Source organism: Protopterus annectens, chromosome 2.part1 (assembly GCF_019279795.1).
Source record: "Protopterus annectens isolate FY-2018-M chromosome 2.part1, PAN1.0, whole genome shotgun sequence".
In the NCBI taxonomy this organism is placed as follows: domain Eukaryota; kingdom Metazoa; phylum Chordata; order Ceratodontiformes; family Protopteridae; genus Protopterus; species Protopterus annectens.
In genome coordinates this window covers 1,697,886,757-1,697,912,554 of record NC_056729.1, presented here as the reverse complement: position 1 = coordinate 1,697,912,554, position 25,798 = coordinate 1,697,886,757, and the positions used below count along the sequence as shown (strand labels likewise).

Here is a 25,798-nt window from a genome sequence, read left to right as displayed (position 1 = left end):
TTTTGATATCTCAGGTGAAGTTAACCACCAAAGAAGAGATGTCCTGCAGACGTGACTGATCTTGATAGGAAAATCCATGGGTAGGTCTAGCCAAGACCACTGGACAGCCAGAGTCCATTGAATAACCCACATGTGAAGGCGTGCATAAGGGAGAATAGATATGGTGGTAGCCATGGAGCCCAGAGCCCGGAGAACCTCGCTCGCCTTTGAAGACTTGGAGTTTGCTATCTGAACTATGTGGCCCCTGAGATGTAGAATTCTGTCTGGAGTTAGGAATACCTTCATCTGCAAAGTGTCTAACTGTGCCCCAATGAAGTCTAGAATTTGTACTTGTTGCAAATGGGATTTGTGAACATTGACTGTAATTCCCAGTAAGTTTGCTAACTGAATGAAATAATCTCGAGCCAGACACAAGTGATGCTTGTTGTGCGCAGCGAAGAGCCAGTCTTCCAGGTATGGAAACACCTGAATACCCTGAAGCCTCAGGTGAGCCGCTACAACTGCCACTATCTTGGTGAGACCAAAGGATAGGGCTCTGAAATGAAAGTGACTGGCTCCTAGCCGGAAGCGCAGAAAAGTACAGTTTTGTACCTACCATAAATGTACATGTTCGAGAGTCTTCACTGCTGGAGTCATTACACTTGGGTTATCCTGCCATCAGGCGGTCCCGCAGTCGGCCAGAGTTCCAAAGTCTTGGTCCGGCATCAGTTGCTGTCGCCTCCTCCCTGACGTCAGTGCATCAGGGGTATACAAGAAGCAGCCAACGCCATTTTCTTCAGTTTTTCTTGCCCCAGATGTCAGGTGCCCCCAAAAAGATAGGCAATACATATTGCTTACAAAACATACAGTAAGGTAAAAACAAAACCTTCAGTAACCAGCAAATACACCACATAGGTAGTATAGTGTTGAAAGTTATAGATAAGACTCAGCTAAGAAAGAGGGGATGGCGGGTGGGTAACCAGGACTGCAGCAGTGAAGACACTCGAACATCTACATTTATGGTAGGTACAAAACTGTACTATGTTCATCGTGTTTCACTACTGCAGTCATTACACTTGGGTAGAATCCCAAAGCTGAGTCAGGGTGGCTGGTTCTATAGAGGATTTGGTGTGGCTATGAGGCCCTGCAGCACTGCAGAGGCAAAGCCAGCTCTGGATCTAGAGTAAAGAGGCAAGTGATGATGCTTGGTAAAGGTGTGCACTGAACTCCAAGTTGCAGCTTCCAAAATGCCTTTGATAGGTACTCCTCTAAGATAGGCAGTAGAAGTTGCAGTTGCACTGGTGGAATGGGGTCTAATGTTAGATGGTACAGGTTTCCCATGTTGTGTGTAGCAGAACTTGATACAGTGTCCTATCCATTTTGAAATGGTCTGCTTTGAAATAGCCTTTCCCTGTGATCTTGCAGCATAAGATACAAACAATTGTTCAGTTTTTCTGAAAGCTTTGTTTTGTCCAAATAGAAGCGTAATTGCCTGTGTATGTCCAATGAATGTAGAATTCTCTCCCCTTTATTCTGGGGGTTTGGATAAAATGTTGGGAAGTGAATAGTTTGGTTAAGAGCCACACTGGATACCACCTTAGGCATAAATGAAGGGTTTGTTCTTAAGGAAACCCTGTCTTGGTGGAAAATGATGAAAGGCTCCACTGCCATTAGTGCCTGTAGTTCTGAGACTCTTCGTGCTGAGGTTATTGCCAGTAGCAGAGCAGTTTTCCATGATATATATTTTAATTCTGCTGAATTGGCCTGCTCAAAGGGAGTTAAAGTGAGTTTTTCCAACACAAAACTGAGGTCCCAAGTAGGAGTTGGTGCTCTCCGGGGCGGTCTTATGTTTTTTGCCCCTCTGAGGTACAGCTTTAGCAATGGATGAGAGAAAATAGGAGGATGTGTGTTGTAATGAGCCGAAATGGCAGAAGCATGGATCTTAATGGATGAGAACGATAGTCCTTTGAACAGCATCTCAGTTAAGTATTGTAGTATCTGAGGAATGTTAGGGAGAAGAGGGTCAAGGCTTTGAGCCTGGTTCCAGGCACAGAATCACTTCCACTTTTCTGAATAAGATTTCCTGGTGCTAGGCCTCCTGGCCTCCAAAAGACATCCATAACAGCTTTAGATAGAGGTGTTGTCTGTTTGGCTAATGAATCTGCCATGCAGCCAGGGATAAGGTTTTGAGCTGATTGTTTTGCTGAGTCAGGTGGTGTGGAATTTAAGGCAAAATCCAAGGTGGGCCTTGAGCTAAGTTCTTTAAGATTGGGTACCAATGCTGGCGTGGTCAGTCTGGAGCAATCACAATCATCTGTGGTTTGTCTTGTCTGGCTTTTAGGAGTACCTTTGAAAGGAGAAGCAGAGGTGGGAAGGCATAAATGTTTAGGCTTTTCCAGCTGAACGAAAGAGCATCCACTTTCCATGCTTGTGTGTATTAAGTCCTTGTGCAGAATTTTTGTAGTTGGCAATTCAGTAGTGAGGCAAAGAGATCACGGGCACCCCCATTTTTGCATTATCATGCTGAAAACTTGTGGATTTAACTTCCACTCGTGAGGATCCATGATGTTTCTGCTTAAGTCATCTGCCAGAGTATTTTTCTTTCCTGGCAGGAATTGTGCTTGCAGATGAACTTGGTAAGTTATAGCTGTGTTCCACAAGGTCATGGCTTGTCTGCATAGTGGGTAAGAATGAGTGCTCCCTTGCTTGTTTATGTACCACATTACTGTGGTGTTGTCTGTCTTTAATAGTAATTGCCCTGGATGCAGAAGGTCCTTGAAAGCTGTTAGGGCATTTTGTACAGCCAACATCTCTTTTTGATTGATGTGAAGATGCATTGTCTGTGGTCCATTTGCCCTGAATACATTTTCCTGCCATGTGTGCTCCCCAGGCGTAATCCGAAGAATCTGTTGTTAAAGTCTGCTTGGCTGTGGGAAGACTGAAAGGCTGACCCTTGTTGAGGTGACATGCCTGTGCCCACCATCGAAACTCCTGTTGTACGCAGGGAATTAGTGGTATTACTGTTTCCCAGCTGTGAGAGTGTTGAGTCCAAACACTTTTTAGGTACCATTGTAATTTCCTCATATGCAGTCTGGCATATGGAATTAGCAGAATGCAGGATGCCATGAATCCCAAGGCCTGCAGAATTTTTCTTGCAGGGAGTAGGAACTTTGTTGCCATCATTTGAAAATACTGAGTCAGTTGCCCTTGTTTGGCGTGAGATAAGCCATCTGGGCCATTGTGTTTAAGCTGGCACCCAGGAACATTATCTCTTGTGAGGGCACTAGTTTTGACTTTTTCATTTATGGTGTACCCTAGGCAACTTAACAACTTTTTTACAAACGCCAGATGCTTTAGAAGAATGTCCTTGCTCTTCGCTTGAATCAGGCAGTCGTCCAGGTATGGATATATTTGAATTCCTTTCTGTCTGCAAAATGAAATTACTGGTGCCAGGCACTTTGTGAAGACCCTGGTCACAGTAGATAAGCCAAAGGGCAGTGCAGAGAATTGATAGTGCATTGAACCAACTATGAATCTGAGGTATCTTCTGCAATTTTGTCTGATAGGGGCATGCAGGTATGCCTCTTTGAGGTCCAAAGTAACAAGCCAAGCTTTCTTGCCCAACATGGGAAAGAGCTGCTGTAGTGTCAACATTTTGAATTTCGGAACATCCAGGTTAAGTATTTAGAGTGGAAAGGTCTAGTATGGGTCTTCAGGCTTTGTCCTTTCTGGGGACCAGGAAGAGTCTTGAGTAAAATCATTGTCCTTGTTCCTGCTGTGGTACTAATAGCTCTTATGTCCATGAGGGCTGTAATTTGTTTTTGTGCCTCTGCCCATTGATTGTGTGGCAGGTCTGGCATACCTTTTAGCCTTGGTAAAGTGTGTAAGTGGAACCTGTAACCTTGAGACACAATATTCAGCACCCATTTGTCTTGGATGATTGCTTGCCAGTTTTGTGAAAAAAGTGCTAGTTTCCCCCTAAGGGAGCTGCCAAAAGGGAAGAGTGGCATTGGAAGCCTGTCTGACACTGGAAAGGACAAATTTTTCGTAGGCCAATTCCTGCTAAATCTTGGTGGCTGTACCTGTAAGAAATCCTTTACTGTTTGCATAGATTTTGCCTTATCCTCCATTTTCTTTAATACCTCTTCTGCCTTAACACCAAATAAAATATCTTGCTGTAAAGGAGCATCCAATAATTTTGCCTTAACATGATCTGGCAAGGTTTATTTCTTTAACCAAGCATGTCTTTGAATCACAGATCCAGTAACTGCTGCTCTACAAGAAGCTTCTAATGAATCAAAACCACATAGCAAAGTATGCTTTCCCACTTGTTCAGCTGCATGCAATAAATCCTGCATTTCCTTAAAATCAGGTTGTTCTGCACTTGTACTCATTTTCTGCTTTAACTGAGACAGTAAATATTGTTGATATTTAGGCATGTGAAACTGGCAGTTTAAAGCCCTTGCTGCTAAAGTTGCAGAGGTGTAAACTTTCTTCCCCCATCTGTCTAATGCTCTAGAATCCCTGTCCGAGGGAAATGGATTTTTAGCTGTGGAAGCCTTTACCCCTTTGGGACCCTGGGAAATAGTTTCTGGGTCAGCAGCAGGGTTTTTATAAATAAATTTGTGAGAGTCAGGGACTCTGTAGTACCTGTCTGGCTTGACTGGAGCAGGAAGTAAAGAATCTGGATTTAAACTGGATTCAGAGAACACATCGTCCACAATATCCAACACTGGCGGAATAGCAAGGGGTCTGTGCTGAGGCAATAAAAGAAAGTCTCTGAGCCTTTTCTTGGATTCTGAGTAATCCTGGCCCTCCGAATGTAAATGCTCCCTCACGGTATGTAAAGTTTCCCCAAAAGAGTAATCCTCAGTAGGAGAGGCTGAAGGAATTGATTCTTCAGCATCTGAGTCCCCATAGTGGGGTAAAGAGTATCCCTGGTCTGAAGAGGAATCAGAATATAGTGAAACCTGGTCAGAGGAATCATAGTCTGTATCCTGCCTAGGCTTTTTATCAAGAGGGGGATAGGAACCCCTGATCAGAGTAATTAAGTCTTTGGCCATTTTGAGCATCTGCTTTTTAGGCATGGAGGCCTGTCCTGGTGAATACTGTACTTGTTTCTTTGTCTTTAATGTAGTTTTAGACTTGGCTGTGGATGCAATGGTAAGTTGTGAAGGTCTGAAAACACCCTCAGAAGCCGATGCTTGCTCAGCGGCTCCGGACCCATCTGAAGGGTAAGTCTCCATAGGCCCAACACCTTGAGTATCCAGAGGCCTAGGCAACTCCACGTGGGAGTCGGTTGCGGCCTGCGGCTCTGAGGTAGCGGGTGTCAGGGGCTGCGAAAGCGCCTCACTGAGAACCAGCGACTGGCCTAGAAGAGGCTTTGTCAGTTTTGGGCCTCAGATGACTGTCCTTATCCTTATCTTTGCGTTTTTTTGTGAATTCCGGTCGTCGGTTGTTCCGATGGCATGGTATAATTAAACCTTCGGCCAAAGTAATGGCGAGCAAAATCAAACCGACGTTTAATAGTGTGTTTGTTAAACCTAGCACAAAATTGGCAACTAGTGACGTCGTGATCTGGGCCTAGGCAAGGAATACAGTAAGAATGAAAATCCTTATGAGGTATTTGCTTCCCACAAGAAATACAATTATTAACTTTTACTGAAATCGGTCTGAGGCAAGAAAAAGTTTCCCCAACGGGGTACTTAGCTTTATTGAAGACTTTGGTTCTGAAAATCTAAATTGATATCTCAGGAGTCGGCCGACCGGCACTTGCGAACTGTTTTTGCTTCGGGCACCCCGCGGCAAGAAAGACTGAAGAAAATGGCGTCGGCTGCTTCTTATATACCCCTGATGCACTGACGTCAGGGAGGAGGCAACAGCAACAGACGCCGGACCAAGACTTTGGAACTCTGGCCGACTGCAGGACCGCCTGATGGCAGGATAACCCAAGTGTAATGACTGCAGCAGTGAAACACGATGAACATCCTCCTGGAGCTTCTGTGTATTTTGATGTGGTAGTAAGCATCCTGAAGGTCTAACGACCACATCCAGTCGCACTCTTGGAGATAAGGTAAAATGGACTGTAGGGTGACTATCCGGAATTTCTGTTTTGCTACCAACAGGTATAATGCTGACAGGTCTACAATGGGCCTGAGGTCCCCTGTCTTTTTTGGCACCAAAAAGAACCTTGAGTAGGCGCCTAATCCGGACTGATCGGGGGGGGGGACTTTTTCGATGGCTCGTTTGAGAAGCAGCTTTGAAACCTCTAGAGCTGCGGCCTCCCTGTGAGCGGGTGGAACATCTGGGAGGTGTTTTGCAACTTTTGGAGGGGAAATGAAAGGACTAGAGTAACCTCTGGATAGTATCTGAAGAACCCAGTGATCTGTTGTAATGGACTCCCATGCCACTGGGTGTAAGGACAATCGTCCCCCGACTGCCTCCAGAGTAGCTGCCTCCAGAGTAGGGCAACCCCTCAGGGCTGCTGATCGGGTCTATCAGAGAAGGGTTCCCTAGACCCGAAATTCCTGGGACCCCCTCTTCCTCTGGGTCGGCGTCGATCCTGCCCCCCTCTGCCTTTGGGGGAATAGCTGTCCTGAGAATCCCGGGAAAACTGAGATTTTTGGAATCACATTATCTTCTGCCCTCTGAATCCTAGAGAAGGACCGCTAAGGGTTAGACAAGCGGACTCCGACAGCAGACAAAGTCTTCCCATCCTTTTCACTCTGGACAAGTGTGTCACGTACCGTCTTCCCAAAGAGGGAAGAACCGTCGTAGGGAGCGTTGATAAATGACGCCTTGAAAGGGTCTGCGAACTGACACAATCTGAGCCAGGCATGACGCCTCATGGCTATGCCTGTCCCAGCGGCTCTAGCTGCTCCTTCCGTGGCGTGGGAAAGTAGCCGCATAGATGTATTTGAGACTGACTTCAGAGTAGACATTTTCACCGAGAACAGCTGTCTGTCCTGCGGCGATAAAGACTCTGGGGGCGACTCAGCGAATTCCGAAGCAAGGTCTCGCTGAAGTCGAATCACATGTGCCAAATAATTCAGCGCACGGATAGAAAAAGTTGCTGAAGAGTATACGCGCTTCCCAAACCTATCCACCGACCAGGACTCCTTGTCTGGAGGGTGGACTAAGGAACTCTCCTGTGCTAGTTCCTTCTTTGTGGCCACTGCGACCAACATAACATCAACTGGGGCTCCTTTCGACCAGGGTTATCTATCAGAAGGAGAAGATAAAACCTTGTCAGAACGTTTGGGGATGGGCTCTATGGTGTTGGGCTCCTTCCATGCCCTCGTGGTAATGAGGTCCACCAAGGGGTCTGCTGGTGGGGACACTCAGGAAATAGATGAGCCCATGCCAAAGGCCTCCAGGAACACTGACTCATCCCCAGAAGGTTTTGAGGCTGACCAACCACCCCTCTGGTGGAGGATCTCCATAATTTCTCCGACGGAGACGTCTTCGGGAGGTGTCCTGGGGGAACCTTCTCCTTCATCTAAGTCAGTGTGACTTTCAGAAGAGGATCCGCGCGTTGCAGGGGTTTCCTCTGGGAAAATGACCTGGGGATCCTCTGGCACGGGCTGTCCCTGAGACAGGATGAAGGGAGTCGCCAAATCCAGGGGGGCCTGGGTGGTATCTGAGGGAATGGGCTGGGGTCTCAATCCCTGGGAGAGAACCCTCTCCACCACTTCGAAGGCTGAGGGAGAAGTCCTCCTCGGATCCGAAGTAGGGAACGGAGCCGAAGACATGGTAGCCTGAGGTCCAATGGAACGGATCGGGTCCGAAAGGGTTGGAGCCGAAGAATCCATTCCCCCAAGTCCGACTCCCTGTCCGTGGCTTCGAGAGTCAGTCGGATCCGAACAAGTCGGATCCGAGGAACTCAAGGTAACAGCCGGAGTCGAGGTTGGAGGAACCGTCAGCGCCGAGCTACCAGCTCCGAAGAACCTTGTATCCAAGAGCCTCGAAGCAAGGATCGGGGAAGGAGAGATGGGGCGGAAAAGAGGCATGGAGGTCGCCCCTCCAGAGGGAGAGGGACCTGGCAAGACTCCCATCTGAATTTGGGTCTGAAGAAATCTCCGCATCATCCTATCCATATCCATGTCCGATAGGCTCTGAGTCGACCTTGAAGAGGCCACCAACTCGGATCTGGCTGGTCTGCGCAGAGGGGTGGAGGGCCTGGGGTCCGAATGTTCCAACGGCTCCGGTGAGAAACGCGGTGACTGGAGCCGAGGAGAAACAGGCCTCATGGTCTTAGATGGGGGGCTGAGAAAGAGCTCCCTGTCTGGGGATCTCTTGCGATGCCTGTCCTTTTTCTCTCTTTCTTCTCTGCGTCTTTTTTCCTTTTCCTTCTCTTTTTCTTTGTCAGACTCACTGACTGAAAGTCTGTCCTTAGAGGGCCCATCGCCAGATGAAGAGGGAGGTTGAGTTCCTGTCTGGGGAGGTGCACTAGCGACTGAGGCAGAATCCAGCATGGCAACAGGGAGAAGGCCTTTGGTAACTAGCTTGGCCTTACGATCCCTAAGAGCCCTAGGGTTGAAGCCTGAACAGATAGCACACTGAGTGGATAAATGTGCCACTCCTAAACATATCACACACAGTGTGTGACCATCGGCAGGGGAAAGCTTATGGCCACACACTGTACATTTTTTGAACACAGGCTTTGGCTGGTTAGCCATAGTCCTGCACTCAAAGGTAAAGGTACTAACTTCCCAAAAAAAACACAAAAACACACACACACACTCACACACATAGGTAGGGGAAGGGCAGGCCTGACTACTACTCTAATACAAAAAACTTTTTTTTTTTTTACACTAATGACCAACGCGTTACTACAGAAGGGGAGGAAGGTTAATCCTAGACAAGCACACTTACATATAAGTAAAAGTTTCCACTTACTATCCCTTTTTAGCTCAGAGCAAAGGAGACCATGATGAGCACTACTGGCGTGGCAAACGAGATCTGGGAGAAGATAGGAGATGGTAGGGCATTATGGGTAAGGGGAGGAGCTCGGAGCTTGGAGCAGATGCTAAAAAAAGTTGCCGGCTCGGATCCGATACGGATCTGTATACCCACAGGTTGCAGATAAAATTAAGTTAACTACTTCAAATAAAGAAGTTATGTACCTACCATAACGTTCCATATTAGTTGTCTTAATCTCGCCTTCCTTCTTGCTGGTTGGGATTGGAGCCGATCCTCGGCTCCGACTCTACCATCTTCAACTGCTCGAGAGCTGTTTACTGGCTCGAGGCTACCCCTTATCCCATAATGCCTACTGATACCTACCCAGATCTCATTTGAAATAGCTAACCCCAGACATAACATAATAATTCAGTCAAGAACCAGTTGACTATACCTGCCACATTCTCTTAGGTCAAAGAGAGGACCCAAGAGAATACACAGCAAGTGAAACAGAGCAAAAAAACTCCTCTCAGTCCCCTAGGATAGGGGGGTGGAGGGTGGGACACAAGAAGGAAGGCGAGATGAAGACAACTAACATGGAACATTATGGTAGGCACATAACTTCTTTATCTTAAGTTGTCTATCTCGCCTTCGTTCTTGCTGGTTGGGTCAGCGTCCCTAGCAGCTAACATCCTGGGTGGCTCAGTGGAACAGACTCTTCAGAACAATATACCAAACCTGATGATATATACAATAAAATATAGAATTTGTAATAAGAATTAAAGGTATGAGGGTTTGCCCATGTGGCAACTGCACAGACAGAATCCATGGGCAGCCTAGACTGGAAGGCTACAGAGGTGGCCAAGGCCCTAGTAGAATGACCTTTTGGTTTAATAGTAACTGTTTGTTCCTTAACTGATAAATGAAAGTAATAGTGTGTGACAACCATCTGGACAAGGTTACCTTGGAAACTGGGAGACCTTGTTTGCCCAAGGTGTAAGAGAGGAATAGTTGGTCCGATTTCTGTACTTCTTTAGTTCTGTGCAGGTAAAAGCGCAATTGGCTATGAACATCCAATTCGTGTTGTTTGTATTCTGCCTTGTTGGTATGATTAGGGAAAAATACAGGAAGATCTATAGATTGGTTTAAGTTACTTTCTGAGCAGACTTTAGGGAGAAACGAGGGATTAGTTCTCAGAGCAACCCTGTCCTTATGAAAAACCAAGTAAGGAGGACAAACACAGCGCCTGAAGACACGTCTGGCTGAAGTAATAGCTACCAGAAAGAGTCTTCCAAGATAGGAACTTGACAGAGCAAGAAACTGCCGGTTCAAAAGGGGGCAGAATTAAGGAGGTTAGGACTAAATTAAGGTCCCAAGGAGGAGGGGGATCTCTCACTGGAGGCCTAAGAAGAGTTGCCCGTCTCAAAAAAACTTTACATAGCTTATGAGATATAATGTTAGAGTTCGAAAAACCAACATGAAAGTTAGAAATGCCCGCCATCTGTACCTTGATCGTAGAAGCAGCGGACCCAGAATGCAACAGCAGAGCTAGAAATTCCAAGATTTCGTGGACTGCGGCTGAGAAGGGATCCACAGTCCTAGTCTCTGCCCAACAAGAAAAACGTTTCCATTTGCTAGCATAAGTTTTTCTCGTTGTAGATTTGAGAGAGGACACGATAATGTCACGGAATGTGGGGGAAATGCTGGGAAGCCTGGCTAAGGTTGGAAGTAGAGCAACCAAGCTGTGAGTTGGAGGGTTTTTAGGGGTTGATGCAACCCGCCTGACTGATGAACCAGGAGGTCGGGAATTGGGTCCAGAGTCCAGGGCTGATTGAGAAGGTAATGGTGCAGAAAAGTACAGTTTTGTACCTACCATAAATGTAGATGTTCGAGTGCTAATACAGCTGCAGTCATAACAGATGGGTTCTCCTGCCGTCAGGAGGGTCCTCGGTCGGCCGAATTCCAAAGTCTAGGTCCGGCGTCAGTTGTCGTCGCTTCTTCCCTAACGTCAGTGTGACAGGGGTATAAAGTAACCAGCTGACGCCATTTTCTTCAGTTTTTCTTGCCCCAGATGTCAGGTGCCCCCAGAAGGAAGGCAATACATAAATTTGTGTAATAAAGCAGTGCAATATAATCAAAATACAGTAGTTGCAAGAAAATACACCATAAATGAATACCCCAATCAGGTTGTATGAGGATGTGTTAGCCTATAGGCCTGTTCCAAGAGGGGAAGGAGGGAGGGAAACCTGGACTGCAGCTGTATTAGCACTAGAACATCTACATTAATGGTAGGTACAAAACTGTACTATGTTCATCGTGCATACAGCTGCAGTCATAACAGATGGGTAGAATCCCAAAGCTAAGAAAGGGGTGGTAGGCACTAGGTGGAACTAGGAGGAGCCAGGATGCCCTGCAAGACTGCAGTGGCAAAGCCTGCTCTAGTTTTGGAGTATAATGGTAGGTGGTAGTGCTTGGAGAAGGTATGCAGAGAACTCCAAGTGGCTGCTTCCAAAATATCTTTGGTAGGAACTCCTCTGAGGAAAGCTGCAGAGGTAGCTGTGGCCCTTGTGGAGTGAGATCTGATGCCTGTAGGTACAGTTTTGCCATGAAAAGAATAGCAAAAGCGTATGCAGTGGGCTATCTATTTTGAGAATGTCTGTTTCAAAATTGGCTTTCCTTGAACTCCTACAGCATAGGACACAAAGAGCTGTTCTGTTTTTCTGAAAGGCTTTGTTCTGTCCAGATAATAACGTAGTTGTCTGTGGATGTCCAAGGAGTGTAGTAATCTCTCCCCTTTGTTTTGAGGATTAGGATAAAAGGTAGGTAAGTGTATGGCCTGATTCAAAGCTACCCTGGATACCACTTTAGGCATAAAGGACGGGTTGGTTCGTAAGGAAACTCTGTCCTGATGGAAGATGATAAAAGGCTGCACAGCCATGAGAGCTTGTAGTTATGAAACTCTATGAGCTGAGGTAATAGCCAGAAGGAAAGCTGTTTTCCAGGACAAATATTGCAAATCTGATGAGGCAGCTGGCTCAAAGGGAGGCAAGGTCAGTTTTTCCAGAATGAAGTTGAGATCCCAAGCAGGTATTGGTTGTTTTCTTGGGGGTCTTAGATTCTTAGCCCCTCTGAGGAACTGTCTTAAGAGAGGATGAGAGAATAAGGGTGGATCAGTGTTGTATTCTGCAGAAATGGCTGAGGCATGGATTTTGATGGAGGAGAATGAAAGTCCACTGCTTAGCAGCTCAGCTAGATACTGTAGTATTTGAGGTAAATTCAGTTTTCCAGGATCCTGGCCCTTTTTCTCATTCCAGACACAAAACAGTTTCCATTTTGCAGAGTAAGCTTTTCTAGTTGATGGCCTTCTGGCCTCCAAAATGACATCCTGCACCTCCTTGGAGAGTAGGGTCTGTTGTGATGCTAAGGAATCTTCCATGCGGCTAGATTGAGTGTTTTTAGCTGGCTGTGAAGAGTTTTGAAGCTGTGCTGAGTCAGAAGAAGAGGCATTAGAGGCAGGGTCCATGGTGGGGAATGCGTCAGGCTCCTCAGGAGTGGGTACCAGTGTTGTCTTGGCCAGTGCAGAGCAATGAGAATCATCTTTGGTCTGTCTGCTCTGGTTTTCAATAGAACTTTGGGCAGCAGACGAAGAGGTGGAAAGGCATAAACTGTCATTGATGTCCAACTGAAAGAGAGAGCGTCCACTCTCCAGGCCTTTGGATGGAAAATCCTTGAGCAGAATTTTGTCAATTGGTGATTTTTGTGGGAGGCAAAGAGATCTATGTCTGGTCTTCCCCATGCTTGGATTATTTCTGTAAAAACTTTTGGATGCAACTTCCATTCGTGTGGATCTGTCATATTTCTGCTTAGGTTGTCTGCCAGCGTGTTTTCCTTGCCTGGCAAGTACTGTGTTTGTAGTTTGATTTGTAAGTCTATGGCCATGTTCCAAAGTGACATGGCCAGTCTGCATAGGGGGTATGAATGTGTTCCTCCCTGTTTGTTTATGTACCACATAACTGTGGTGTTGTCCATTCTTATCAATAGTTGACCTGGTTGCAGAAGGTCCTTGAAAGCTATAATAGCATTTATTACTGCTAGCATTTCCTTTTGATTGATGTGAAGGTGCTTTTCTTTTTGGGACCATTTGCCCTGAATGCACCGATCTGTCATGTGCACCCCCCAGGCGTAGTCCGAGGCGTCTGTTGTGATGACTTGATTTGCTTGAGGCTTGCTGAATGGAAGACCTGTGTTTGTTTGGCATGCTTGAGCCCACCACAGAAATTCCTTTTGCAGACATGGAATTAGTGGTATTATTGTTTCCAAACTGTGGCTGTGTTGAGACCATATGTTTTTCAGGTACCATTGAAGTTTCCTCATATGCAGCTTTGCACATGGGATTAGTAAGATGCAAGATGCCATGAATCCCAGAGCCTGCATGATTTTCCTTGCAGTCAGCCTGGTGCAATTTGCTAGTGCTCTGAAGTATTGAGATAGTTGCCCTGCTTCTCTGGCGTGAGGTAGGCCATCTGTGTGTTTGTGTCCAAGTTGGCACCCAGGAAAATTATCTTCTGAGAGGGTATTAGCCTTGATTTCTTTTTGTTGACTGTGCATCCCAAAGAGCTCAACAACATTATTACATAAGCCAGATGTTTCAGAAGAATGTGCTTGCTGTCCACTTGGATCAGGCAGTCGTCCAAATAAGGGTATATTTGTATCCCTTGAAGTCTGCAGTAGGCAATTACTGATGCCAGGCATTTCGTGAATACTCTGGGGGCAGTAGATAAGCCAAAGGGCAATGCAGAGAATTGATAATGGGTTGAACCTGCAAGAAATCTGAGGTATCTTCTGCAATTTTGTCTGATTGGGACATGCAGGTATGCCTCCTTGAGGTCCAATGTTACCAGCCAAGACTCCTTGCCCAGCATGGGAAGAAGTTGCTGTAGAGTGAGCATCTTGAATTTTGGTACGAGTAGAAATGTGTTTAGGATGGACAGGTCCAAAATAGGTCACCAATCTTTTCCCTTCCTTGGTACCAGGAATAGCCTGAAATAAAAACCTTGACCTTGTTCGTGCGTAGGTACCTCTTGAATAGCTTTCATGTCTATGAGATCTGTAATTTGCCTTTGTGCCTCTGCCCTTTGATTGTGTGGCAGGTTTGGCATGCCTCTCATTTTTGGAAGGGTGTGAAAATGGAATCTGTAGCCTCTGTTTATAATGTCCAGGATCCATTTGTCTTTTGTGACAATATGCCAATTCTTTGAAAATAATGCCAGCTTTCCTCCTAACGGGGCTGCCATTTGAGTCTTGCTTGGCATGCAAAGGGGAAAGTCATTGGGCTTGCTTTCTGAATGATTGCGAGCTATCCTCACCACCTCTTTGTGTAGGAGCTTGCCATTGTCTGCCTCTAAACGATCCTTGGGATTGTCCTCTGCCCCCCCTGTATCTGCCTCTTTGGGGTCTGTCCGTGGCTGGAAAGGACCAATTTTTGGAAGGCCAATTTCTACTGAAATGTGGGGGTTGTACCTGTAGAAAATCTTTCACAGTTTGCATTGATTTAGCCTTTTCCTCCATTTTCCTTAATACCTCCTCAGCATTAGCACCAAATAATACATCCTTTTGAAGAGGGGCATCTAGTAATTTAGCTTTGACATGATCAGGCAAGGTTTGTTCCTTGAGCCAGGCATGTCTACGTATGACTGATCCTGTAACAGCAGCTCTACATGAGGCCTCTAGAGCATCAAAACCACATTGTAAGGTATGCTTACCCACTTGTTCTGCACTATGCATCAAATCCTGCAACTCCTTCAAGTCTGGTTGTTCAGGTTGTGACATTTTACTTTTCAATTGTGATAACAAAACTGTTGGTATTTTAGCATATGGAACTGACAGTTTAAGGCCCTCATGGTTAAGGTAGCCGAGGTATATACCTTTTTTCCCCACCTTTCTAAGGATCTGGAATCTCTCGGAAGGTAATGGATTTTTAGCAGTGGAGGCCTTAATTCCCTTGGGGCCCTGTGAGATGGTTTCTGGGTCAGCAGCATGGCTTTTGTATAGAAATTGGTGCAAGTCAGGAACCCTGTAGTACCTGTCAGGCTTAACTGGGGCTGGAGGCAGAGAGTCCGGGTTAAGGCAGGCCTCCGAGTAAACATCATCTAGGATGTCCAAGACAGGAGGTATAGCCAGAGGCCTGTGCTGAGGTAGTAAGAGAAATTCCCTAAGCCTTTTCTTGGAATCTGAATAATCTTGGCCTTCCCAGTGGAAGTGTTCCCTTAAGGTATGCAAGGTTTCCCCAAATGAGTAAACCTCTGGGGGGGATACAGAAGGAATGGACTCCTCCACATCAGAGTCTTCAAAAGGGGAGTAAGAATGTTCCTGATCATCAGGCTGCTCTGAAATAATGGAGCCCTGATCCGAGGAGGGGGATTCTTCCTCCACTCTGGGCCTTTTATCCCGTGGGGTTGAGAACCCCTGATAAGAGTAATTAAATCCTCAGCCATTTTAAGCATCTGCTTTTTAGGCATGGGGCCTGGAGATGGGCCCTGTGTAGCTTGTCTCTTAGAGTGCATGGCTGCTTTAGACTTAGTGAAAGCCTTGATGGAGAAAGAAGAGGAAGGTCTGAAGACACCTTGAGTGGAGGTAGACCTGTCCACATTTTGAGGTTCAACGCCAAGAGTGGCTTCGGTATCTGTAGTCGGGGTGTGGGCCGAGGAGCCTGCGACCTCGGGCACAGGAGACACCGCCAATGAAGTGTCATCGGTAGTCAGGGGCTGCGTAGGCGCCTCGCTGAGAACCGGACCACGTGTAGTCGGCTTTGGCGTGGTGTCGGTGGAGGCCGCAGACCTCGTGTGTCGGTCCTTATCTTTGTGTTTTTTAGACAAAACTGGAGTCGGAGTATCCGACGACATAATATAGTTAAATGTTTTTCCAAAATAATGCTGGGTGAACTCCGCCCGAAGCTTAATGGTGCATTTGTTGAATGTAGCACAAAAGCGACAGACCGAGACGTCGTGGTCTGGGCCTAAACAAGGTATACAGAGGGAATGGAAATCCTTATGCGGTATTTGCTTCCCACATGAAATACAATTATTAACTTTGTCTGACATCGGTCTGAGGCAAGAAAAGTTTCCCCAGCGGGGTACTTAGCTTTCAAGAAGACTTCGGTTTCAAATCTTTCATAATTTCAGGAGCTGGCCGACCGGCACTTGCGAACTGCTTCTGCTTCGGGCACCGCGCGGCAAGAATGTCTGAAGAAAATGGTGTCGGCTGGTTCCTTTATACCTCTGTCGCACTGACGTCAGGGAAGAAGCGACAACAACCGACGCCGGACCTAGACTTTGGAATTCGGCCGACCGAGGACCCGCCTGACGGCAGGAGAACCCATCTGTTATGACTGCAGCTGTATGCACGATGAACATCAGAAACCATATCTGTCGAGGCCAGTAGGGAGCAATGAGGATCATTTTGCAACCCAACGATACTGCTTTCTGTATAAGTTTGAGTATCAGAGGTAATGGAGGAAAGGCATAAAGAAGTCCCTGGGGCCAATCGTGGACTAGAGCGTCTCTGGGTGTGTCACCCGGAAGCGGGAAAAGGGAGAAGTAGTTGCTGTATTTGCTGTTGAAGGGGGTGGCAAAGAGATCACAGCAAGGCTGTCCCCATTTGCGAAAAACAAGATTCGCAATATCCTGATTCGGAGACCACTCGTGAGGCATTAGAATAGCTCTACTGAGCCTGTCTGCTATGACGTTGGATCACCCAGGGATGTGTGCCGCAATCAGAAAACGTTGGGAGGAGATTGTCTACTGCCAAAGCCTGAGTGCTTCTCGACATAGGGGGTAGGACCTGGTTCCAGCCTGCTTGTTGATGTAACACACCACTGACATGTTGTCCGTTTGAATAGCAATGGTCCCAGGAGGAAGAGAGCCTTGAAGGACTTGCAACTCCAGGAGCACGGCTCTCATTTCCAGGACATTTATATGCAGATGGTACTCGTGAGGTTGCCACGTGCCTTGGACTGTCCTGCCCAGATAATGCCCCTCCCCCACCCTATCAGGGAGGCGTCTGTAGTCACTGTGGCTACCGGAGGGGGTTGTAGAAAGGTCTGCCCTGAGTAACGAGTGGGGAGACCATCCACCAAGAAAGATGCCTTTTGCATGTGTCCATGATCATGACCTAGTACGTCATGGGTAGCTCTTGGAAAGACCACTGCATGAACAGAAGCCACTAAAGAATCCTCATATGAAAGCATGTCAGTGGGATTAGGAGAATGGCTGCTGCCATGGAGCCCAGAGTTTGAAGGACGTACCTGACTTGGATCCTTTTGCTCTGCATAAGAACCTGTACCTGCTGACGAATTGCGGACAACCTTTCTGGTGGTAGCCTTGCAAACATATCCCTTGTGTTTAAGTCTGCTCCTATACAAGTGATAGAGTGACAGGGCAACAAGGCAGATTTTTCGAAATTTATTGTGATGCCGAGCTGTGAGCAGATTGAGATTGTGTAGTCCTGTGCTTGTATGAGTTGATGCCTGGTGGTAGCAGGAAGGAGCCAGTAGTCTAGCTACAGAAACACCTGGAATCCTTGATGCCTCAGGTGAGCTGTGACCACTGCCATACATTTGGTGAACACCCTGGGGGCTGTGGTAAGACCAAAGGGCAGAGCTCTGAACTGATGATGACTGGCCCCCAGCTGGAAGCGAAGATATCTTCTGGAGCACCTGTCCATCTTTATATGGTAGTACGCGTCCTGAAGGTCTATAGAGCACATCCAAATGTCCTGACCCAGAAAGGGTAGAATGGACTGTAGCGTGACCATCCGAAACTTCGTTCTTTGTACAGACCTGTTTAGTCTGCCGAGATCCAGAATTGGTCTCCAGTCCTCTGTCTTTTTTGGTACTAAAAAGAACCTTGAGTAAGTTCAGGATTCGTGCTGGTCTGCCGAGACTTCCAGGAAGGCTCATTTTTCTAGCAGTTTTGAAACTTCTATTACTGCTTGCTCCCTCAGATAGGGTGGAACATCTGGGAGGGTCTTCCTTGACTGCAAGGGAGGTTTTGAAGGAAGGGAATTTTGTAACCTCCGGATATAACGGACAGTACCCATCTGTCTTGTGTTAAACTTCACCAGGCTTTTGGGTACAGCGAAAGTCTTCCCCCGACTGCCTCCAGAGATGAGCAGCCAGGCAACCCTTCAGGGATGCTGAAAGGGTTATCAGAGAAGGATTCTCTGTTGCCCTGGTTCTGCGGACCCCCTCTGCCACATGGACGGCATCTATTATTATTGTTTCCCCCTCTGCCTCTGGAGGAAAAATCACTATGTGTGTCAGGCAAAGCTCCCTGAGATGTACGGAACCACATCTTCCCACTCTTCTGACCCTTGGGGTAAGGTCTAGAGGGATTGGAAAAATGGACTCCCACGGCAGAGAGAGTCTTGCTCACACCTAGCCAAAGTGTCTTTCACCTATGGTCCAAAAAGAAAGGAACCATCAAAGGGAGAGTTGATGAAGGATGCTCAAAAAGGTTCCGCAAAGTTACACAGCTGCATCCACGCATGCCTCCTAAGGGCCACCCTGGTACCTGCGGCTCTACTTGCCCCATCGGCTGCATAAGAAATGAGCCTCATGGAGGAGTTAACAACAGAATTAAGCATCGGTAGCTGGGAGGCTACCTTGGCTTGTGCTCCCTCAGCTGTTGGCTCTTGGAGGGTATCTCCGAGCTCTTTAAGGAGATCCCTTTGAAGGCAAGTAAAATGACACAATAGTTCAGTGACCTCATAGAGAAAGTCGCTGAAGCAAACAGTCGCTTCTCATATCTGTTCATCGTCCTAGACTCCTTGTTAGGGGGATGGACAGATGAAGAGGTCTCCGCTAACACTTTTTTTGTGGCTGCTGCTACCACCATAGCATCAACAGGGACACCTTTTGTAAGGAACTGCTTATCCTGGGTTGCTGTAATAAATTTACCAGGTCTCCTCGGAGTTGGTTCCACTGTATCCGGAGCTGACCAAGCCTTTTGAGCCACCACTGTCATAAGTGGATCGAAAGGCGGAGACACCCAGGAGGTGGAAGGTCGGGAATCGAAGGCATCCAGAAATACAGACTCATCCTCAGAAGGGGCTAGGGGATTCCAGCTCCCCCTCTGCTTGAGCATCTCCAAGATGTCCAAAAAGGAAACATCCTCAGAGGGGGATCTCGGGGACCCTTCCATTTCATCTAAGTCTGTATCAGAAGTGACAGACTCAGGGGAGTCAATGTGCTTCCTCTTGCACTTCTTCTTCTGAGGGGGCTCCTCTGAGAGATCAGGGGAGGCCTCGAAAGAAGAGGAAACATCCAATGGGGTGTCCTGGAGCATCGGTTCCCTACACTTGGGGCCTTGGAGGAGGAGCAGAGGTTGGCACAGGCACTACAAGGGACAGAGCTGGTGGGGCTGATAGTGGAGCTGACTCAGTGGCCAGCACACTCCGCATGACATCTAAGGCGTCCCTGCTACGATGCAGAGAAAGCTCCAGTTCCGAAGAAATAGGAATCTTTCTCCGCACTGGGAGAGACAGCTCCGAGGCCAATGTAGGAGCAGAGCTCACCTGCGCCGAACCTCCGAGAGGGAGAACGGGGTAGGACAAGGGTCCGATGCCACTCGCCCCCTCGGAGCAGATAAGGGAGCCCTGGCGTCCAGATCCCTCGATGGACGGCACCACTGAGGCAATCGGAGCCAACGTCGGAACCGAAGGAGATAGTGTTATCAGAGCCGACGGTTCCACTACTCAAACCCCAACTAACTCTGGATCCAAACTCATTGGAGTCGAAGGAGGAACATCGAGAGAAGTGGACGGAGCCGATACCTGTTGAGGAGGGCTGGACAACAACTTGGCTAGTGCCTGCGACTTCTGCAAACTACTGACCACTCTCTCCACATCGTGATCCGATAGCCTATAGGACCGAGAGGAGTGAGAGGATCGGTGACTGCGCTCGCTCTGAAGTAAAGGAACCTGAGGAGCCGAATGCACCGATTCAAGTGAGGGGGACCTTAGCCTCTTGTGGCTCCGCAACGGCTCTGAAGTCTCTGATGGAGCCAACAGGGAGATTGTCTTGTCGGTGCCAGCTGGAACCGACGTGGAAGGTAAACCCTGAACTGAAGACGGCTCCGAACTTGGAGCCGACGGCTTAGTGGGTTTAGGGGATTTCACAGGCTGTGAGCTCTTGGCCGGTGAATCCTGGGGATTTAAAAGACCCCTAAGGATAAGCTTATTCTTACGCTCCTGCAGGAATCTTGGACTAAAGGCATGGCAGATAGAACAAGAGTCCTGCAGGTGCACAGTGCCTAAACAACAGACACAAGAAGTGTGCCCATCTGTCAGAGTCATTTTCTGACAGCATGAGTCACACTTCTTGAACCCAGAAACCTTGGATTCCTTTGACATCCTTGAAAGTAAGGAAAAACAATTATCACAATAAAAATAACACCCATAAGCCAAACACAGTCTACAAAAAACACACTACTATAAGGACTATCGCTAAAGGTTTTTTTTTTTTAAGAGAATAGGAAAGCCTCTAACTTAAACGGCTAGCCTATAAAAGAAAGGTAGAAGGAAAAGCCTCTAACTTAAACGGCTAACCTGACAAAAAGAGGTAGGGGGGAGGGGTGGGGGAGAACTCTCTAAGTTACTAAGTTAAACGAGTTCTACAAGAAAAAAGAGGGATACTACAATCTAACTATCACAGCACAAGACTATCGTTAACAATAAAAAAACTAGAAGGGTTGAAATCTAGTGAAGAAAGTTATACAAAAAACTTTATACGAGCCTGAGCCAGAAAAACGACACCTCGCAGCTGAAGCGGCAAACGAGATCTGGGTAGCTATCGCTAGGCACTATGGGATAAGGGGTAGCCTCGAGCCAGTAAACTGCTCTCGAGCTATTGAAGATGGCCGAGTCAGAGCCAAGGATCGGCTCCAATCCCAACCAGCAAGAACGAAGGCGAGATAGACAACTTAACTTCACCCGTTACATGTTCATTTGTGCACTATGAGCAGCTATGCACACCTTTGCATAAATAAGGTAAGCACAGGCAAAATTGATATTTCCTCCATTCTCAGGATATCACGTAAACATGTACCATAAAAAGAGAAGGAAAGGCTGCACAGCCTGGAGTAAAACCCAGGACCACATCTATATTTTAGCCCCAACACATAACATGTGCTGCCACAGGAATAGGTACATAACACAGAGAAACCTGCCATACATTCCTCTGTTTCTTGTAGTTGAGCTAACCGCCACATCACGCAAACAAGGACAAATATTAAAAAATAAATTTTAAATTAATGCAGACAGATCAGATGCATTTTAATGAATAAAGAGGATGACACAGAAAGAAAAACTGTATAAAATCTTACCATAACCATAGATGTCCTTATCTTCCATGTTGCAGTATTCTGTACATATGGCTTTTCTCCTGTTGGTACCCGAACGTCCGGAGAGTATACAAAAGATTTCAGTCACTGTATGGTGCATGGAACATCTGACATGGCTAGCACAGCACAGGCCATAAAACTGACATCTGCACACACCAGTCCTGAGAACATCGCAGCCGCCAGTCGAACGTCAGCTGTTCTTGCCTTCCCGGCAGTCAGACTCTACAGAAATCAGTTAAGTGCTCCACTGAGGAACCTTCTTTTCTTCTAATGCTTGTTCATGTCATCCAGAAAGGGCAAGTGTAAGTAAGGCCATCAGATATCTTACAAAGATGCCCACAATCAGTGCTTGTTTTGTTTAGGTAGGTCGCACGACTACAAGGCCTGCAGCATCTGCCAGGCGTTTGTGCCCAAAACTCTCCATAGCCGACTCCATGCGCTTAACTTGTATTTGGAAATCCAACGTCTGAAACAACTAGCTTTAGGTATGGAGGGTTCTGCCAACTTACCTACCGAACTGCCAAAGAGGAAGGCCAGGCAAGTCAGGCCTACTATTGCCACTGCACCTCCTCAGTCTGACTCTCAACCTGTGGCCGACATCGGCCTGGCTGAATGCTCGGGCCCTGCCGCCTCAGATACAGCGGGTACCTATACGGAAGCTACACAATCCTGGGTGGAGGGCATGTCCACCGAGGCTTTCCCGACATTGGACGAATAGAAGGACATCTTAAGAATCCTGCACTGGTTACATGCACTTTCACCCTTCACAGCCCTACATATTCATCTCTGCAAGTGTAACCTGGCACACCCCCTTAATGTCAGCATTCACTGTCACCATGCATTCATCATGAACATTGTCGAAGTGCCTACACGAACTGAACATCCCTATGTAACTACTCTTTTTTCAGATTCAACAGTTCTAATGAGTTTTGACCTCATTTGCATATTCATTGTATTGACAGCTGGGATACTACATAATTAGTAAAGGTGTAGGCAGGGAAACTTCACAGGAGTCCAGTGCTGTAACAGACGAATAATGTAATTCATCAGCTACATCCTGCACATACAAACAGTACAATATAATACTCTGTTTTATGGAAATTTTCACATTTTAGCAGTATGTATATTCTTCATTTGGGGGTGGGGGAGTGAAGCTGCATTTATGTCATGGCACTTAAAAAGGAATTACGATTGTTACACTAATTTTCTAGCATCTACCCTGTGTAATTACAGTAGGTCAAAATGTGTGTGGTGTTACATATTAAGGGCAGTGCTGGACAAATGTTAAGAGTTTTTACTTGCTCTTGCTTCCGTGTAGACTCCTTTCCATGGCTGTATTCGGAAAGTTTTGGAATACACGGCCAACATGGACATGGAGTCTACTAGCTGCTTTAGAGGATGTTGAATTGCTCTGTGTTGATTTGCATGAAATTCAGCTACTTATGTTGTAATTTACACGCCATGAAAGTTTCCATATTTGTGCATGAGTGTGCACCACTACCTGGAGTTTACTGAATCTAAAAGTTTTCACTCCTGTGTACGCATTGTACCATGGATGAGCAACACAGTAAAAATTATCATGTACGCTCTACTGAATCCCCCTGCTTGTCTAAACTGTACATGCATATGAACACAAACATCCACATAAAATACTGGTAGCTAACAATTAATAAGCTACCAAGCTGGACTGCACTAGCTTCTTGCTCAGATTATAGCCACTAGTCTAATTAATCTAGAGGGTCTGGGTAAAAAGAAGAAAATGTCTGGGGATCCAAGGCAGGGTCTGCAGATAAAAGGGCTTGGGAAGCCAGGAGAGGCCAAGCATATCTTAAATCTCTCAAATTCCTCTTTAGGCAAAGCCTCAATGAACAGAGGACTATAAACTTTGTAGAATACATCACCCAATGTTTGGACCAAAGGAGGAGGAAAAAAACAGCTGTTTGGATCTCTATCTATTCTTCATCAGAGGAAACAAACTGATCTAACAAAGGCAGGTCAGAGTCCTCAGGCACAGTATCTCCTTCAAGAGGAAGATCCTTAGCAGACTGACCAGGGAAAGGAATTGCTGATGTTACTACAGCCCAGATATACACCCTGTAACCAACTACTTGAGGCACAGATCTGTCCATAGCTACCATCTCAGGTAAGAAGTCAGTCAGAAACTGCTGCCCCACTACATGAAGGGTCTTCTTTCTCTTTCCAGCATACCCTACGCAAGTGGGAGTATCCTGGGGGGAAAGTATCAATACTGGCAACTGAGTCTGTGCCCCTGACTTCCCCTGCACCTAAATAGTTTGGTTCTCCCATACCTAAAACAAGCAATGGTGCAAACCCCAGAGGATTGGTCTGACCCTTGTGTCATGCAGAATTGTGATACTATAACCACACTAGGTAACCCGGAGATAACAGAAGGTGAGTGGGTCCAACAGGTTGTCTGAAGGTACAGCTACTGCACAGTTTCAAGCTACAGATTGAGGCATATTGTTTTTATTTATTCTTTCATTTTTTTAGATGCAAATGGGGAAGATTGTTGGGAGTGGGGATCGTACTTTAATCCATCAAGACTGGAGGCAAAAAACAGTCAGATCAATACCAAGTACTGGTGGCATGGTTAATCCAGTACAAAATGGAAAACATTGAACAAAGTTCCATCTAAATAACAAACTGAAGTCTATTTCTATTGAGAATTATACTGATTATTGCACAGTGGATAAACAACAGCAATTTTCAATAACACAACACAAAGCACAATAAACACATCAAATAAATCCCTGGATTCTGTGGTTGCTCGTGGTTTGCAGTCATCTGTGGGCTTGGTTGGCCGAAGGCCTTTGACATTGGCCTTGGCTTTTGAGGAGTGGATGCCAGGGGGAGTGGGCCTGGTGTGGAGCCTTGGGGGATGCCACTGCTGACTGGGCTCTTTGTGGAAGTGGTCTTGCTGGTCCTGCCTTTCTGGGTCCTATCTGTCAGCTTCTTGGCTCCTATCAGAAAAATAAACAGCACCAAAACTCTAGAATAAAAAACAAACTACATTTTGCTTGCAACATAAACAGAACAAGTTGGAGAGAGACATGTTTCTCAGAGAACTGCCTTTTTTTGGAACAGGCTTCTCCATCCATGTAAAGCAGAGTTCCTCCCCACCCCTATTTAAGTGCAACTTGGACCAATGGATGGGTAATCAGGAATTCACCCTTAGTCTGGCTCCTATGTCTCTGATGGAGACCGTCAGTAAATCACCCGCTGTATAAATCAAATTTGTGGGTCACATTTGGGTTGCATGGCTAGGCTTATAATGACCATAGTGGTTGTCAGCCTAGTATATAGATACATATATATAGATACATATATATATATATATATATATATATATATATATATATATATATATATATATGTATATATATATATCCATATATCCCATGTGCATCTGATACAAGAGGTTTGGGAGGTCACTCAGTGGAAGTTCCAGCTTTGCTGGAGTTTTCATTTTGTTTTTACTGATTTGTTTTTCAGTGACCTTCTCACTCATTGTTTTAGTTTGTTGTTTGGGATAATTTTGCAGTGATGACAATGGACATCAGCTGGGTACAACAGCCCTGTGTTTCTAATGCTTAGTCAAGCACTCTGCTTGTGCTGTGCTGATGAGGTCATAAGGCCGAAATATGCATATCCACAGCTAGTGGGGTATGGCTTTATTGGCCTGAAATTGTCCAGTAAAACGACAAAACAAGTCATGGGCATTCAGAATCGCCAATTAGCTGAAACACCTGATGTTCATAAGGATCATTTGCATATATCCCATGTGCCTCTGATAAAAGAGGTTTGGGAGGTCACTCAGTGAAAGTTCTAGCTTTGCTAGAGTTTTTATTTTGCTTTTACTGATCTGTTTTTCAGTGACCTACCCACTCATTGTTTTAGTCTGACTGTAGTACAAGAAAACTGGAGGGGTCCTGTCTAAAGTGCGAAGGGCTGTCCTAGTCCTGCCAGGTGATTGGTCCTTCTCACTTACAGCCAGGCAGTGGGAGGAGTTCAGAGCATTAACAGATTACCAGATGGAGGGTAGCAGGGTAGTACTAGTCATATGTCAATAATTCAGTGTGTTTGTTGAACAATGTGTTATATATTATGCTACTACTAAAACTACAAACAGTAAAACAGACTGCGCTCTTCGCTCTGAAGCAAAGAGTGCATATCGCAGAAGTCAAACGAATAACTTTTTCTGTCTGCAAGCTGACCCACTGATAGATAATTATACCTTCATAGCAAGGACAAGGGTCAACTTCTTAATCTAGTTCATTAAGAAGTCCTTAAAACATTTGCAAAACAGTGATACTACTACTCCACTTTAGTGTTTTTTTTTAATAAAAAATGCTGTTGCATTAAAGCACTTCCGTCTTATTCACCCTAACCTGCAAGTGTTCATAAAATACAAACACTTCACCATTACAATGTAGGGAACACAAGGGTGACTACTTGTTAACAATTTCTCACATTATTGGCATCTTGGTTCAGCCCTCCAG

General features: G+C 46.2%; 1 protein-coding gene across 2 annotated transcripts in view; it reads right to left on the bottom strand.

Annotated features, from left to right (window-relative positions):
* UBE4B (ubiquitination factor E4B) overlaps positions 1-25,798 on the bottom strand; it is a 2,592,778-nt gene that overhangs the window by 1,589,192 nt on the left and 977,788 nt on the right. The gene's annotated exons all lie outside the window — the stretch shown is intronic.